The following is a 13,961-nucleotide window of genomic DNA, read 5'->3' as shown; positions in this document are numbered from 1 at the left end:
CAGCACCACAGGAGAAAACCTTCGAGAGGGTGGTTTTACACAAGGCAAAGTAAGAGTTTTTCAAGAACGGCAAAGTGATCAAAGTGTGGGGAATTGCTAAGAGGTCAAGTACAATAATGACTGAAATAAGTCCATTTAAATTAGCAGCAAATAAGTCTTTGGTGAACTGAGGAAATCGTGCCCAGGGGTGAAAGGTGAATCAGAGCAGGGTGAGAGGTAAAGATGTGGACACAGGATGATGGGATGTCTGTAGACAACTCAGCCTTTTGAAGACTTCAGCTGTGAATTGGTGAAGAAATAAAGGAATAGAGGCCCTGGGAAGGCAGGGTGTTTTTGTAACTAGAGCACAAATGGAGGGATTGATCTTTTACTGGGCCATTTTAACAGGAATAAAGACAAAGAAGATGGGAACAGATGCACCATTTGTAGATGTGGTAGCAATAAATTGAAGGAATCAATCTGATGACTGCTGTTTGCTCTGTAAAATATTAGGCAAGTTCATTTACTAAGAGCTGAGGGAGAAGGGAAAGAGATGGAAATTTTAGGCTAGAGAATATGTAACATAATCCTTTTGAAACATAATCCTTTGGTACCCTCCGAGATACAAAAGCCTTTCTGTGTCCCCTGTTTCTTGTTTATAGAAAAAAACTTTAGTCTCCTAGACCTTCCCTGAGTTCCAAAGAGCAGATTCAAAGTTACTAACTAGGAAGGTGAAGGAACACAGAAACAAAGGAAAAGCAAGCTCAACATATTTTTTTCCAGGATTGTTAGGTTAAACTAATACCTTGATTTATGACCCCAAACTGTTGAGATAATGTCCTGTGGCTTCAACCAACTGGCCCCAAGCAGACTTAAAATTGATGACCCAGGGAGAGTCAATTAAGCACTGAACCTCCCGAACCATCATGAAGGCTCTAAATAAATTATAAAGTGCCTCAATCATCGCCTTTGCTATCTCCTAGAAAGAAGTTAAGGGATCATAAGACCATGATTTACTAGTTTACTTTACAGAAACACATAGATCAGTCGTGATCACCAATGACACATCGAGTCAAAAAACGGTGTCAGGAAGTCTGCAACTGAGGTCTTATCAGGAAGCTAAAATCACAAAGAACCCCCTCCTCTTTACCCTTTATGCCTTTAAAACCCTTGAGCCCCTGGCCAGACAGCAAGGTGGATTTGAGACAAGCCTCCGTTTCCCATCTTCTGGGTTGGTGGCTCCAACTGATAAACCTTTCTCTGCTCCACACTTCAACTTTTCTGTTTGCTTGGACTCACTGTGTTTCAAGCACATGGACTTGGGTTTGACAACACTTGGGAGTGTGAGTGAGCATGCTGACTAGAGACTAGTGGTCTGGGGCAAGCATTTCTAGTAATTCCAGTTGTTCTGCTGTGCGATCATTTCCAGTAGCTCTCAGCCTCTTGGTTACAGTGGCGTGGTTCAGATGGTTGTGTTTTCAGTGGGATGCCTTCATTATTATGGACACTTAACCATGGTGTTGAAGATAGTCAAAACTTCACGGCAAGTATGGACCTAGCTAGGGATCCTCACCTGAGATTATTCTTCCTCAGGTCTCTTCCTCACCCCTAATCCTTCCAGCTGATTACCTCTCCTTCTTTAACTGAAACAACATGGAGGAAATAAAAGACATTATAGGGGAACTCTCTTTTCTTCTCAGCCTACTTGTACGTGGACTCATCTCTTTCTTGTTATGATGGAAGAAGTATCCTTACTCCTACTAACGGACCACTCCTCTACATTTGTTCTGGATCCCATTCTTTTTTACTATCTTAAGTACTTCACTTTTTTCAGTTATCTTCCTATCTCTTTTTCTTGGATCGTTTCTATCAGCATACCAACATGACCCACATTAAGAAACAAAACAAAACTCTCTTGACTCTACAGATTCATCCAGCAGCTGCCTTATTTTTTTGACTCCAATTCCATAAATAGGAATTGTTTGCATTTTCTATCTCTGTTTCTTCACCTCCTATTTACTCATTTCACAGCTGCTACCATTCCTATGACTCCATTAATACTGCTAATTACCTTCAAGTTGCCAGAGATAAGGGACACTATTTGGTCTTCATTCTGTTCTGCCTTTTGGTGGCGTTTCTACTATTAACCACTGCCTCTTTCTTGAAATACTTTCCTTTTCTCTCTGGGCTTCCATGATACCACTCTCCTGGTTTTGCAGATACCTCCCTGATTGTTCCTCCTAGTTTTCTGAATTATCTTTAGAAAAGTGAGAGTGCCTCACTATTTACAATAGCAGGACATGGAAGCAGCCTAAATGTCCATCAATGGAGGAATGGATAAAGAAGATGTGGTACATATATACAATGGATGGTTACTCAGCCATAAAAAAGAATGAAATAATGCCATTTGCAGCAACATGGATGGACCTAGAGATTGTCATACCGAGTGAAGTCAGACAGAGAAAGGCAAATACCATATGAGATCACTTATATGTGGAATCTAAAAAAAATGGTACAAATGAACCTATTTACAAAACAGAAATGGAGTCACAGATGCAGAAAACAAACTTATGGTTACCAAGGGGAAAAGTGGGAGGATGGATAAATTGCGAGATTGTGATTGACATATACACACTACTATATATAAAATAGATAACTAATAAGGACCTACTTATAGCACAGGGAACTCTACTCAATACTCTGTAATGACCTATATGGGAAAAGAATCTAAAAAAGAGTGGATATATGTATTTGTATAACTGATTCACTTTGCTGTACAGCAGAAATTAACACAACATTGTAAATCAACCATACTCCAATAAAAATTAATTAAAATGTAAAAAAAGAAAAAAAAGAAAAGTGAGAGTGCTTCAAGGTGTAGACCTGAGCTTTCTTCCCTTGCCTTCTCATTCATTCTCTTTCCTTCCCTTTTCATCTCTTCTCCCAACTCTCTCCCTATATGATCTCACTCAAGTCCATGTCTTTAAATAAAATCCAAATGCTTATAACTCTCATATTTATATTTTTCCCCAGATTTTTCCTATGAGTTCATACCTCTATATCTAATGAACTACTTGAGATCTCTATCTGGACAGTAGTCATCTTGAACATAATGTGCTTCAAACTGAATACTTAATTGAACTCCATTCTCCTCTCAGTCTCATTTTTCCTCAAGTCTTCACTATCTTGGTAATTGGCACCACTGCGACCCAGTTATCCAGGTCAAACACTGAAGGTTTTTACTTTAACCCTCTTTGGCGTGTCCTGTCGGTACTACTTCTAAAATATTGATATATCCCAAACCTCTCAAATTTTCTCCAAATCTGTTTTTTTCCCCAAGTCTCATCTAGTACTGGGTTTTTCAACCTTGGTACCATTGACATTATGGACCAGGTATTTCTTTTGTTTTTAGGGAGACAATCTTGTGCATTGTAGGATGTTTAGCAGCATCCTAGGCCTCTACTCACTAGGTGTCATTACTGCCCCTCCAGTTTTGACAAAAAAGTCTCAAGATGTTGCTAAATGTTTCCTGGGGGGGCAATATTGTACCCAGTTAAGAACCACTGATCTAGTAGTTTAAGACACCATGACCTCTAGCATGAATCACTGCAGTAACCTCCAAACTAATCTCTTGGCTCTTACCCCTGCCTCCTGGTCCTGGGTATCATTTCCTGATGGCTGTGATGACTTTTACACTAATCCCCTGCTTCCACTCTTATTCGCCTACTGTTCATTTTCCACCCAGTCACTATTTAAAATGTCATTCAGATAATGTCCTGTCTCATTTAGCATCCTTAGTGACTTTTCATTGAATTTTGAGTAAAATACAAACTCATTATTATGGTCTACAAAATTTTTTAAAAATATTTTATTTCTTAAATTTAAAAAAACCTTAAAATAATTTAGTTTCTGTTAACCTCGTCTGGTACAAGTCTTCCTGTAGTTCACTGTGTTCTTGCCATTTTGGACTTCTTTCTATTCTCCTCAAACATGTCAGAGCCTTTGCCTTTGCTTTTCTATCTGTCTGAAATTTTGGGCCCCTAGATGTTTGCCTGGCTGGTTCCTTTTCCATTTTTAAGACTTGGCTTAAATGTCTTATTTTCAGAGAGGCCTTTTCCGGAACACTCTAGCGCCCAAGGAAGTGCTTGCTCCCCATCACTTTTCATCACATCTCCCTGCTTACTTCCTTTACAGTACTAACCACCACTTCCAATGACCTTGTTTATGTGCTATTTAGTGACTAGAATGCAAGTTTCATGGAAGTGAGGGCATTGTCTTTTCCATGGCCATCTTTCTGCCCAGCACATAATAAGCACTTGATAAATATTTATTAAATAAATGAATGACACAATTTGTTATAGTGGAAAGTGCACTGGCATGCTAGAATCAGATATTTGCATTTGAATCCTGTCTTTGTTATTTACTGGCTGGGTATCCCTAGGCAAATTAAAGAATATTGCTAGTCTTAAATTTTCATATATAAAATAGGTATTTTTGTCCTCATCTTATAGAATTGAAGGTTTGTATGGCTGTGAACATCCAGCAGTATGCTGGGTAGTAGCTACTTAATATTTATTTTCACTTTGGAGTCTGAGAGCCAAGGCTTAAACTGACAGCAGATGGTGTCTGTGGGAAAGACGTGTTCATTGAGTCCCTTTGCTTCTGGCTTTAAGCAATCATAGGTCACTTCTTCATAAAAGGTGAGGGGCTTCTCTCTCTCCATCCGCCATCACTGCTGGTTCTCTACTTCTTGATCAGAGGTGTGTGTTTTCTAAACATATGTGGGATATGGACTCTCAGCATCACTGGGGGTCAATTTTCCTGGGGAGTCCCCTATTGCCTGGGGCTCAAATATTCACTAGAGAATATCCACAGATTAGAAGGGTTACAGGGAACAGTTTAGATAACCCAACTCTGGGATCCTACCCTCTGTCCCTTTCAATCTAATAGCAGGATATTCAGATGTTTTTGACATATTAATATTCAGAGTTATTTTGTCCTCTCTTTGCTTACATCCTTCCATTGTAGCCCTCAATTCTATCTTTGCATATTCAAAAAATATTGTTAAAAGAAGGAAGAGTTTTATCTTTAAGAGGAATGCTACTCCCTCTAAAACTCAAACTGCAGCCAGGCTTAAAAGTAAAATATCTTTCCCCTTCTACATTTGTAACTCAGTGGAGAAATAAAGTTAATAGATCATTAATGAGTTCTGTTCCTAATATATGCCCAACACTGACATGAAGGGGAAAACAAGAAGGAAAACAGTAAAATATCCAAGTGTTCTTTGAAGGCTGTTTTAGAAATTATCTGACAAAGTTGTGGCGTTTGTTCAGGGAAACTACGTGAGGATGCTTCTTATTGTTCTTGTTCAGCATAGTCCCTTGGTCAGCATAGTAAGGTAAAGGACTGTTTACCTCTAGGTAGCTCCTGGGTTGATCTGTTTGTCTTGGAAGATAGGGATCTGCAACCAGATGCTTTCACTTTGGAGAAGAGAATCTTGCTTCTAATGTAGTTGATCTTCAGAAACTAAGTCTGGATAATATCTCTTTATTTTGTTGAAGCCTGTTGCTGATGATATCCACACTCTTTTAGCATATCCATACTCTTCTATATTCTTTGTATGGGCTATTATATATAAATAATACAGTTAACAAGTTAAAAAGTGAGATTAAATTACATCCTGCATCACTGCTACTTAAAACATGATGCAGTGTGCCATTTGCTGTCACTTCTAAATTTCGGATTTCTAGATTGTACCTTTTAAAGAGACCCAGTTTCTCCCCGACCCCCGACAAAAAAATAAAGTAACAAAGCAAGTGTGCAAACAAGCAAACAAACAAAACCAAACACACACCACCAGAATCTGCACTTCAGGAAGGCTGCGACCAGAAGGTGCAGCTGTTAAGAGGCTGTAAGATTTACTTTGAAAAGTTTTTCTTTATTATTATTATTTTTACATCTTTATTGGAGTATAATTGCTTTACAATGGTGTGTTAGTTTCTGCTTTATAACAAAGTGAATCAGTTATACATATACATATGTTCCCATATCTCTTCCTTCTTGTGTCTCCCTCTCTCCTACCCTCCCTCTCCCACCCCTCTAGGTGGTCACAAAGCACTAAGCTGATCTCCCTGTGCTATGCGGCTGCTTCCCACGAGCTATCTATTCTATATTTGGTAGTGTATATATGCCCATGCTACTCTCTCACTTTGTCACAGCTTACCCTTCCCCCTCCCCATATCCTCAAGTCCATTCTCTAGTAGGTCAGTGTCTTTATTCCTGTCTTACCCCTAGGTTCTTCATGACATTTTTCCCTTAAATTCCATATATATGTGTTAGCATATGGTATTTGTCTTTCTCTTTCTGACTTACTTCACTCTGTATGACAGACTCTAGCTCCATCCACCTCATTACAAATAGCTCAATTTCATTTCTCTTTATGGCTGAGTAATATTCCATTGTATATATGTGCCAAATCTTCTTTATCCATTCATCTGATGATGGACACTTAGGTTGTTTCCATCTCCTGGCTATTGTAAATAGAGCTGCAATGAACATTTTGGTACATGACTCTTTTCGAATTATGGTTTTCTCAGGGTATATACCCAGTAGCGGGATTGCTAGGTCATATGGTAGTTCTATTTGTAGTTTTCTTTTTTTTTGCAGTACACGAGCCTTTCACAGTTGTGGCCTCTCCCATTGCGGAGCACAGGCCCTGGACGTGCAGGCTCCGCGGCCATGGCTCACGGGGCTTGATGCTCCGCAGCATGTGGGATCTTCCCGGACCGGGGCACGAACCCGTGTCCCCTGCATCGGCAGGCGGACTCTCAACCACTGCACCACCAGGGAAGCCCTATTTGTAGTTTTTAAAGGAACCTCCATACTGTTCTCCATAGTGGCTGTACCAATTCACATTCCCACCAGCAGTGCAAGAGTGTTCCCTTTTCTCCACACACTCTCCAGCATTTATTGTTTCTAGATTTTTTGATGATGGCCATTCTGACTGGTGTGAGATGATATCTCATTGTAGTTGTGATTTGTATTTCTCTAATGATTAATGATGTTGAGCATTCTTTCATGTGTTTGTTGGCAGTCTGTATATATTCTTTGGAGAAATGTCTATTTAGGTCTTCTGCCCATTTTTGGATTGCGTTGTTTGTTTTTTTGTTATTGAGCTGCAAGAGCTGCTTGTAAATTTTGGAGATTAATTCTTTGTCAATTGTTTCATTTGCAAATACTTTCTCCCATTCTGAGGGTTGTCTTTTGGTCTTGTTTATGGTCCTTTGTTATACAAAAGCTTTTAAGTTTCGTTATGTCCCATTTGTTTATTTTTATTACCATTTCTCTAGGAGGTGGGTCAAAAAGCATCTTGCTGTGATTTATGTCATAGAGTGTTCTGCCTATGTTTTCCTCTAAGAGTTTTATAGTGTCTGGCCTTCCATTTAGGTGTTTAATCCATTTTGAGTTTATTTTTTTGTATGGTGTTAGGGAGTGTTCTAATTTCATTATTTTCCATGTAGCTGTCCAGTTTTCACAGCATCACTTATTGAAGAGGCTGTCTTTTCTCCATCATATATTCCTTCCTCCTTTACCAAAAATAAGGTGACCATATGTGCGTGGGTTTATCTCTGGGCTTTCTATCCTGTTCCATTGATCTGTGTTTCTGTTTTTGTGCCAGTACCATACTGTCTTTTTTTTTTTTTTTACATCTTTACTGGAGTATAATTGCTTTACAATGATGTGTTAGTTTCTGCTTTATAACAAAGTGAATCAGTTATACATATACATATGTTCCCATATCTCTTCCCTCTTGCAGCTCCCTCCCTCCCACCCTCCCTATCACACCCATCTAGGTGGTCACAAAGCACTAAGCTGATCTCCCTGTGCTATGCGGCTGCTTCCCACGAGCTATCTATTCTATGTTTGGTAGTGTATATATGTCCATTCCAATCTCTCACTTTGTCACAGCTTACCCTTCTCCCTCCCCATATCCTCAATTCCATACTCTAGTAGGTCTGTGTCTTTATTCCTGTCTTACCCCTAGGTTCTTCATGACATTTTTTTTCCCACCATTCCATATATATGTATTAGCATATGGTATTTGTCTCTCTCTTTCTGACTTACTTCACTCTGTATGACAGACTCTAGGTCTATCCACCTCATTACAAATAGCTCAATTTACTTTCTTTTTATGGCTGAGTAATATTCCATTGTATATATGTGCCAAATCTTCGTTATCCATTCAGCCGATGATGGATACTTAGGTTGTTTCCATCTCCGGGCTATTGCAAATAGACCTGCAATGAACATTTTGGTACATGACACTTTTTGAATTATGGTTTTCTCAGGGTATATGCCCAGTAGTGGGATTGCTGGGTCATATGGTAGTTCTATTTGCAGTTTTTTAAGGAATATCCATGCTATTCTCCATAGTGGCTGTACCAATTCACATTCCCACCAGGAGTGAAAGAATGTTCCATTTTCTCCACACCCTCTCCAGCATTTTTTATTGTTTTTTTTTTAATTGTTGAGGCTTCTTTTAATTATTTATTTTTATTCTTGGCTGTGTTGGGTCTTTGATTCTGTGCAAGGGCTTTCTCTAGTTGTGGCAAGCAGGGGCCACTCTTCATTGCGGTGTGTGGGCCTCTCACTGTCGTGGCCTCTCTTGTTGCAGAGCACAGGCTCCAGATGCGCAGGCTCAGTAGTTGTGGCTCACGGGCCTAGTTGCTCCGTGGCATGTGGGATCTTCCCACACTAGGGCTCGAACCTGTGTCCCCTGCATTAGCAGGGAGATTCTCAACCACTGCACCACCAGGGAAGCACTCTCCAGCATTTATTGTTTCTAGATTTTTTGATGATGGCCATTGTGACCCGTGTGAGTTGGTATCTCATTGTAGTTTTGATTTGCATTTCTCTAATGATTAATGATGTTGAGCATCTTTCATGTGTTTGTTGGCAGTCTGTATATATTCTTTGGAGAAATGTCTATTTAGGTCTTCTGCCCATTTTTGGATTGAGTTGTTTGTTTTTTTGTTATTGAGCTGCATGAGCTGCTTATAAATTTTGGAAATTAATCCTCTGTCAGTTGCTTCATTTGCAAATATTTTCACCCATTCTGAGGCTTGTCTTTTGGTCTTGTTTATGGTTTCCTTTGCTGTACAAAAGCTTTGATGTTTCATTAGGTCCCATTTGTTTATTTTTGTTTTTATTTCCATTTCCCTAGGAGGTGGGTCAAAAAGGATCTTGCTGTGATTTATGTCATAGAGTGTTCTACCTATGTTTTCCTCTAAGAGTTTGATAGTTTCTGGCCTTACATTTAGGTCTTTAATCCATTTTTAGCTTATTTTGTGTATGGTGTTAGGGAGTGATCTAATCTCATACTTTTACATGTACCTGTCTAGTTTTCCCAGCACAACTTATTGAAGAGGCTGTCCTTTCTCCACTGTACATTCCTGCCTCCTTTATCAAAGATAAGGTGACCATATGTGCGTGGGTTTATCTCTGGGCTTTCTATCCTGTTGCATTGATCTATCTTTCTGTTTTTGTGCCAGTACCATACTGTCTTGATTACTGTAGCTTTGTAGTATAGTCTGAAGTCAGGGAGCCTGATTCCTCCAGCTCCACTTTTCGTTCTCAAGATTGCTTTGGCTATTCGGGGTCTTTTGTGTTTCCATACAAATTGTGAAATTTTTTTGTTCTAGTTCTGTGAAAAATGCCAGTGGTAATTTGATAGGGATTGCATTGAATCTGTAGATTGCTTTGGGTAGTAGAGTCATTTTCACAATGTTGATTCTTCCAATCCAAGAACATGGTATATCTCTCCATCTATTTGTATCATCTTTAATTTCTTTCATCAGTGTCTTATAATTTTCTGCATACAGGTCTTTTTTCTCCTCAGGCAGGTTTATTCCTATATATTTTATTCTTTTTGTTGTAATGGTAAATGGGAGTGTTTTCTTGATTTCACATTCAGATTTTTCATCATTAGTGTATAAGAATGCCAGAGATTTCTGTGCATTAATTTTGTATCCTGCTACATTACCAAATTCATTGATTAGCTCTAGTAGTTTTCTGGTAGCTTCTTTAGGATTCTCTATGTATAGTATCATGTCATCTGCAAACAGTGACAGCTTTAATTCTTCTTTTCCGATTTGGATTCCTTTTATTTCCTTTTCTTCTCTGATTGCTGTGGCTAAAACTTCCAAAACTATGTTGAATAAGAGTGGTGAGAGTGGGCAACCTTGTCTTGTTCCTGATCTTAGTGGAAATGCTTTCAGTTTTTAACCATTGAGGACGATGTTGGCTGTGGGTTTGTCATATATGGCCTTTATTATGTTGAGGAAAGTTCCCTCTATGCCTACTTTCTGCAGGGTTTTTATCATAAATCAGTGTTGAATTTTGTCGAAAGATTTCTATGTATTTATTTAGATGATCATATGGTTTTTCTCCTTCAATTTATTAATATGGTGTATCACATTGACTGATTTGTGTATATTGAAGAATCCTTGCATTCCTGGGATAAACCCCACTTGATCATGGTGTATGATCCTTTTAATGTGCTGTTGGATTCTGTTTGCTAGTATTTTGTTGAGGAATTTTGCATCTATGTTCATCAGTGATATTGGCCTGTAGTTTTCTTTCTTTGTGACATCCTTGTCTGGTTTTGGTATCAAGGTGATGGTGACCTCGTAGAATGAGTTTGGGAGTGTTCCTCCTTCTGCTATATTTTGGAAGAGTTTGGGAAGGATAGCTGTTATCTCTTCTCTAAATATTTGATAGAATTTGCCTGTGAAGCCATCTGGTCCTGGGCTTTTGTTTGTTGGAAGATTTTTAATCACAGTTTCAATTTCAGTGCTTGTGATTGGTCTGTTCATATTTTATATTTCTTCCTGATTCAGTCTTGGCAGGTTGTGCTTTTCCAAGAATTTGTCCATTTCTTCCAGGTTGTCCATTTTATTGGCATAGAGTTGCTTGTTGTAATCTCTCATGATCTTTTGTATTTCTGCAGTGTCAGTTGTTACTTCTCCTTTTCCATTTCTAATTCCATTGATTTGAGTCTTCTCCCTTTTTTTCTTGATGAGTCTGGCTAATGGTTTATCAATTTTGTTTATCTTCACAAAGAACCAGCTTTTAGTTTTATTGATCTTTGGTATCGTTTCCTTCCTTTCTTTTTCATTTGTTTCTGATCTGATTTTTATGATTTCTTTCCTTCTGCTAACTTCGGGGTTTTTTTGTTCTTCTTTCTCTAATTGCTTTAGGTGCAAGGTTAGGTTGTTTATTCGAGGCATTTCCTGTTTCTTAAGGTAGGATTGTTTTGCTAAAAAATTCCCTTAGAACTGCTTTTGCTGCATCCAATAGGTTTTGGGTCATCGTGTCTCCATTGTCATTTGTTTCTAGGTATTTTTTAATTTCCTTTTTGATTTCTTCAGTGATCACTTCTTTATTAAGTAGTGTATTGTTTAGCCTCCATGTGTTTGTATTTTCGACGATCTTTTCCTTTAATTGATATCTAGTCTCATAGCACTGTGGTTGGAAAAGATACTTGATACAATTTCAATTTTCTTAAATTTACCAAGGCTTGATTTGTGACCCAAGATATGATCTTTCCTGGAGAATGTTCCATGAGCACTTGAGAAAAATGTGTATTCTGTTGTTGGATGGAATGTCCTATAAATATCAATTAAGTCCATCTTGTTTAATGTATTATTTAAAGCTTGTGTTTCCTTATTTATTTTCATTTGGATGATCTGTCCATTGGTGAAAGTGGGGTGTTAAAGTCCCTACTATGAATGTGTTACTGTTGATTTCCCCTTTTATGGCTGTTAGTATTTGCCTTATGTATTGAGGTGCTCCTATGTTGGGTGCATAAATATTTACAATTGTTATATATTCTTCTTGGATCAATTCCTTGATCATTATGTAGTGTCCTTCTTTGTCTCTTGTAATAGTCTTTATTTTAAAGTCTATTTTGTCTGATATGAGAATTGCTACTCCAGCTTTCTTTTGGTTTCCATTTGCATGGAATATCTTTTTCCATCCCCTCACTTTCAGTCTGTATGTGTCTCTAGGTCTGAAGTGGGTCTCTTGTAGACAGCATATATATGGGTCTTGTTTTTGTATCCATTCAGCCAATCTGTGTCTTTTGGTGGGAGCATTTAATCCATTTACATTTAAGGTAGTTATTGATATGTATGTGCCTATTCCCATTTTCTTAATTGTTTTGGGTTCGTTATTGTAGGTCTTTTCCTTCTCTTGTGTTTCTTGCCTAGAGAAGTTCCTTTAGTATTTGTTGTAAAGCTGGTTTGGTGGTGCTGAACTCTCTCAACTTTTGCGTGTCTGTAAAGGTTTTAATTTCTCCATCAAATCTGAATGAGATCCTTGCCGGGTAGAGTAATCTTGGTTGCAGGTTTTTCTCCTTCATCACTTTAAATATGTCCTGCCAGTCCCTTCTGGTTTGCAGAGTTTCTGCTGAAAGATCAGCAGTTAACCTTATGGGGATTCCCTTGTGTGTTATTTGTTGTTTTTCCCTTGCTTCTTTTAATATGTTTTCTTTGTATTTAATTTTTGACAGTTTAATATGTGTCTTGGCGTATTTCTCCTTGGATTTATCCTGTATGGGACTCTCTGTGCTTCCTAGACTTGATTAACTGTTTTCTTTCCCATTTAGGGAAGTTTTCAACTATAATCTCTTCATATATTTTCTCAGTCCCTTTCTTTTTCTCTTCTTCTTCTGGAACCCCTATAACTCGAATGTTGGCGCATTTAATGTTGTCCCAGAGGTCTCTGAGACTGTACTCAGTTCTTTTCATTCTTTTTTCTTTATTTTTCTCTGCAGTAGTTATTTCCACTATTTTATCTTCCAGGTCACTTATCCATTCTTCTGCCTCAGTTATTCTGCTATTGATCCCATCTAGGGTATTTTTAATTTCATTTATTGTGTTGTTCATCATTGCTTGTTTCATCTTTAGTTCTTCTAGGTCCTTGTTAAATGTCTCTTGCATTTTGTCTATTCTATTTCCAAGGTTTTGGATCATCTTTACTATCATTATTCTGAATATTTTTCAGGTAGACTGTCTCTTTCCTCTTCATTTGTTAGGTCTGGTGGGGTTTTACCTTGCTCCTTCAACTGCTGTGTGTTTTTCTGTCTTCTCATTTTCCTTATCTTACTGTGTTTGGGGTCTCCTTTTTGCAGGTTGCTCGTTTGTAGTCCCCGTTGTTTTTGGTGTCTGTCCGCAGTGGCTAAGGTTGGTTCAGTGGGTTGTGTAGGATTCCTGGTGGAAGGGACTAGTGCCTGTGTTCTGGTGGATGAGGCTGGATCTTGTCTTTCTGGTGGGCAAGTCCACGTCTGTTGGTTTGTTTTGTGGTGTCTGTGGACTTATTATGATTTTAGGCAGCCTCTCTGCTAGTGGGTGGGGTTGTGGTCCTGTCTTGCTAGTTGTTTGGCATAAGGTGTTCAGCACTGTAACTTGCTGGTCATTGAGTGAAGCTGGCTGCTGGTGTTGAGATGGAGATCTCTGGGAGATTTTCGCCATTTGATATTATGTGGAGCTGGGAGGTCTTTTGTGGACCAGTGTCCTGATGTTGGCTCTCCCACCTCAGAGGCACAGCACTGACTCCTGGCTGGAGCACCAAGAGCCTTTCATCCACACGGCTCAGAATAAAGGGGAGAAAAAGTAGAAAGAAAGAATTGGTAGAAGTAGAAAGAAGGAAAGAAAGAAAGAAAGAAAGGAGGGAAGGAGGGAGGGAGGGAGGAGGGAAGGAAGGAAAAAAGAAAGAAAGAAAGAAGATAAAGTAAAATAAAATAAAGTAAGATAAAATAAAATAAAGTTATTAAAATAAAAAATAATTATTAAGAAAAAAATTAAAAAAAGAAATGGATGGATAGAACCCTAGGACATATAGTGGAAGCAAAGATATACAGACAAAATTTCACACAGAAGCATACACACACACACTCACAAAAAGAGGAAAAGGGGAAAAAA

This window comes from Globicephala melas, chromosome 5 (assembly GCF_963455315.2).
Source record: "Globicephala melas chromosome 5, mGloMel1.2, whole genome shotgun sequence".
NCBI classification, from domain to species: Eukaryota; Metazoa; Chordata; class Mammalia; order Artiodactyla; family Delphinidae; genus Globicephala; species Globicephala melas.
The sequence above is the reverse complement of the archived record's forward strand: the minus strand, read 5'-3'. Positions refer to the sequence as shown.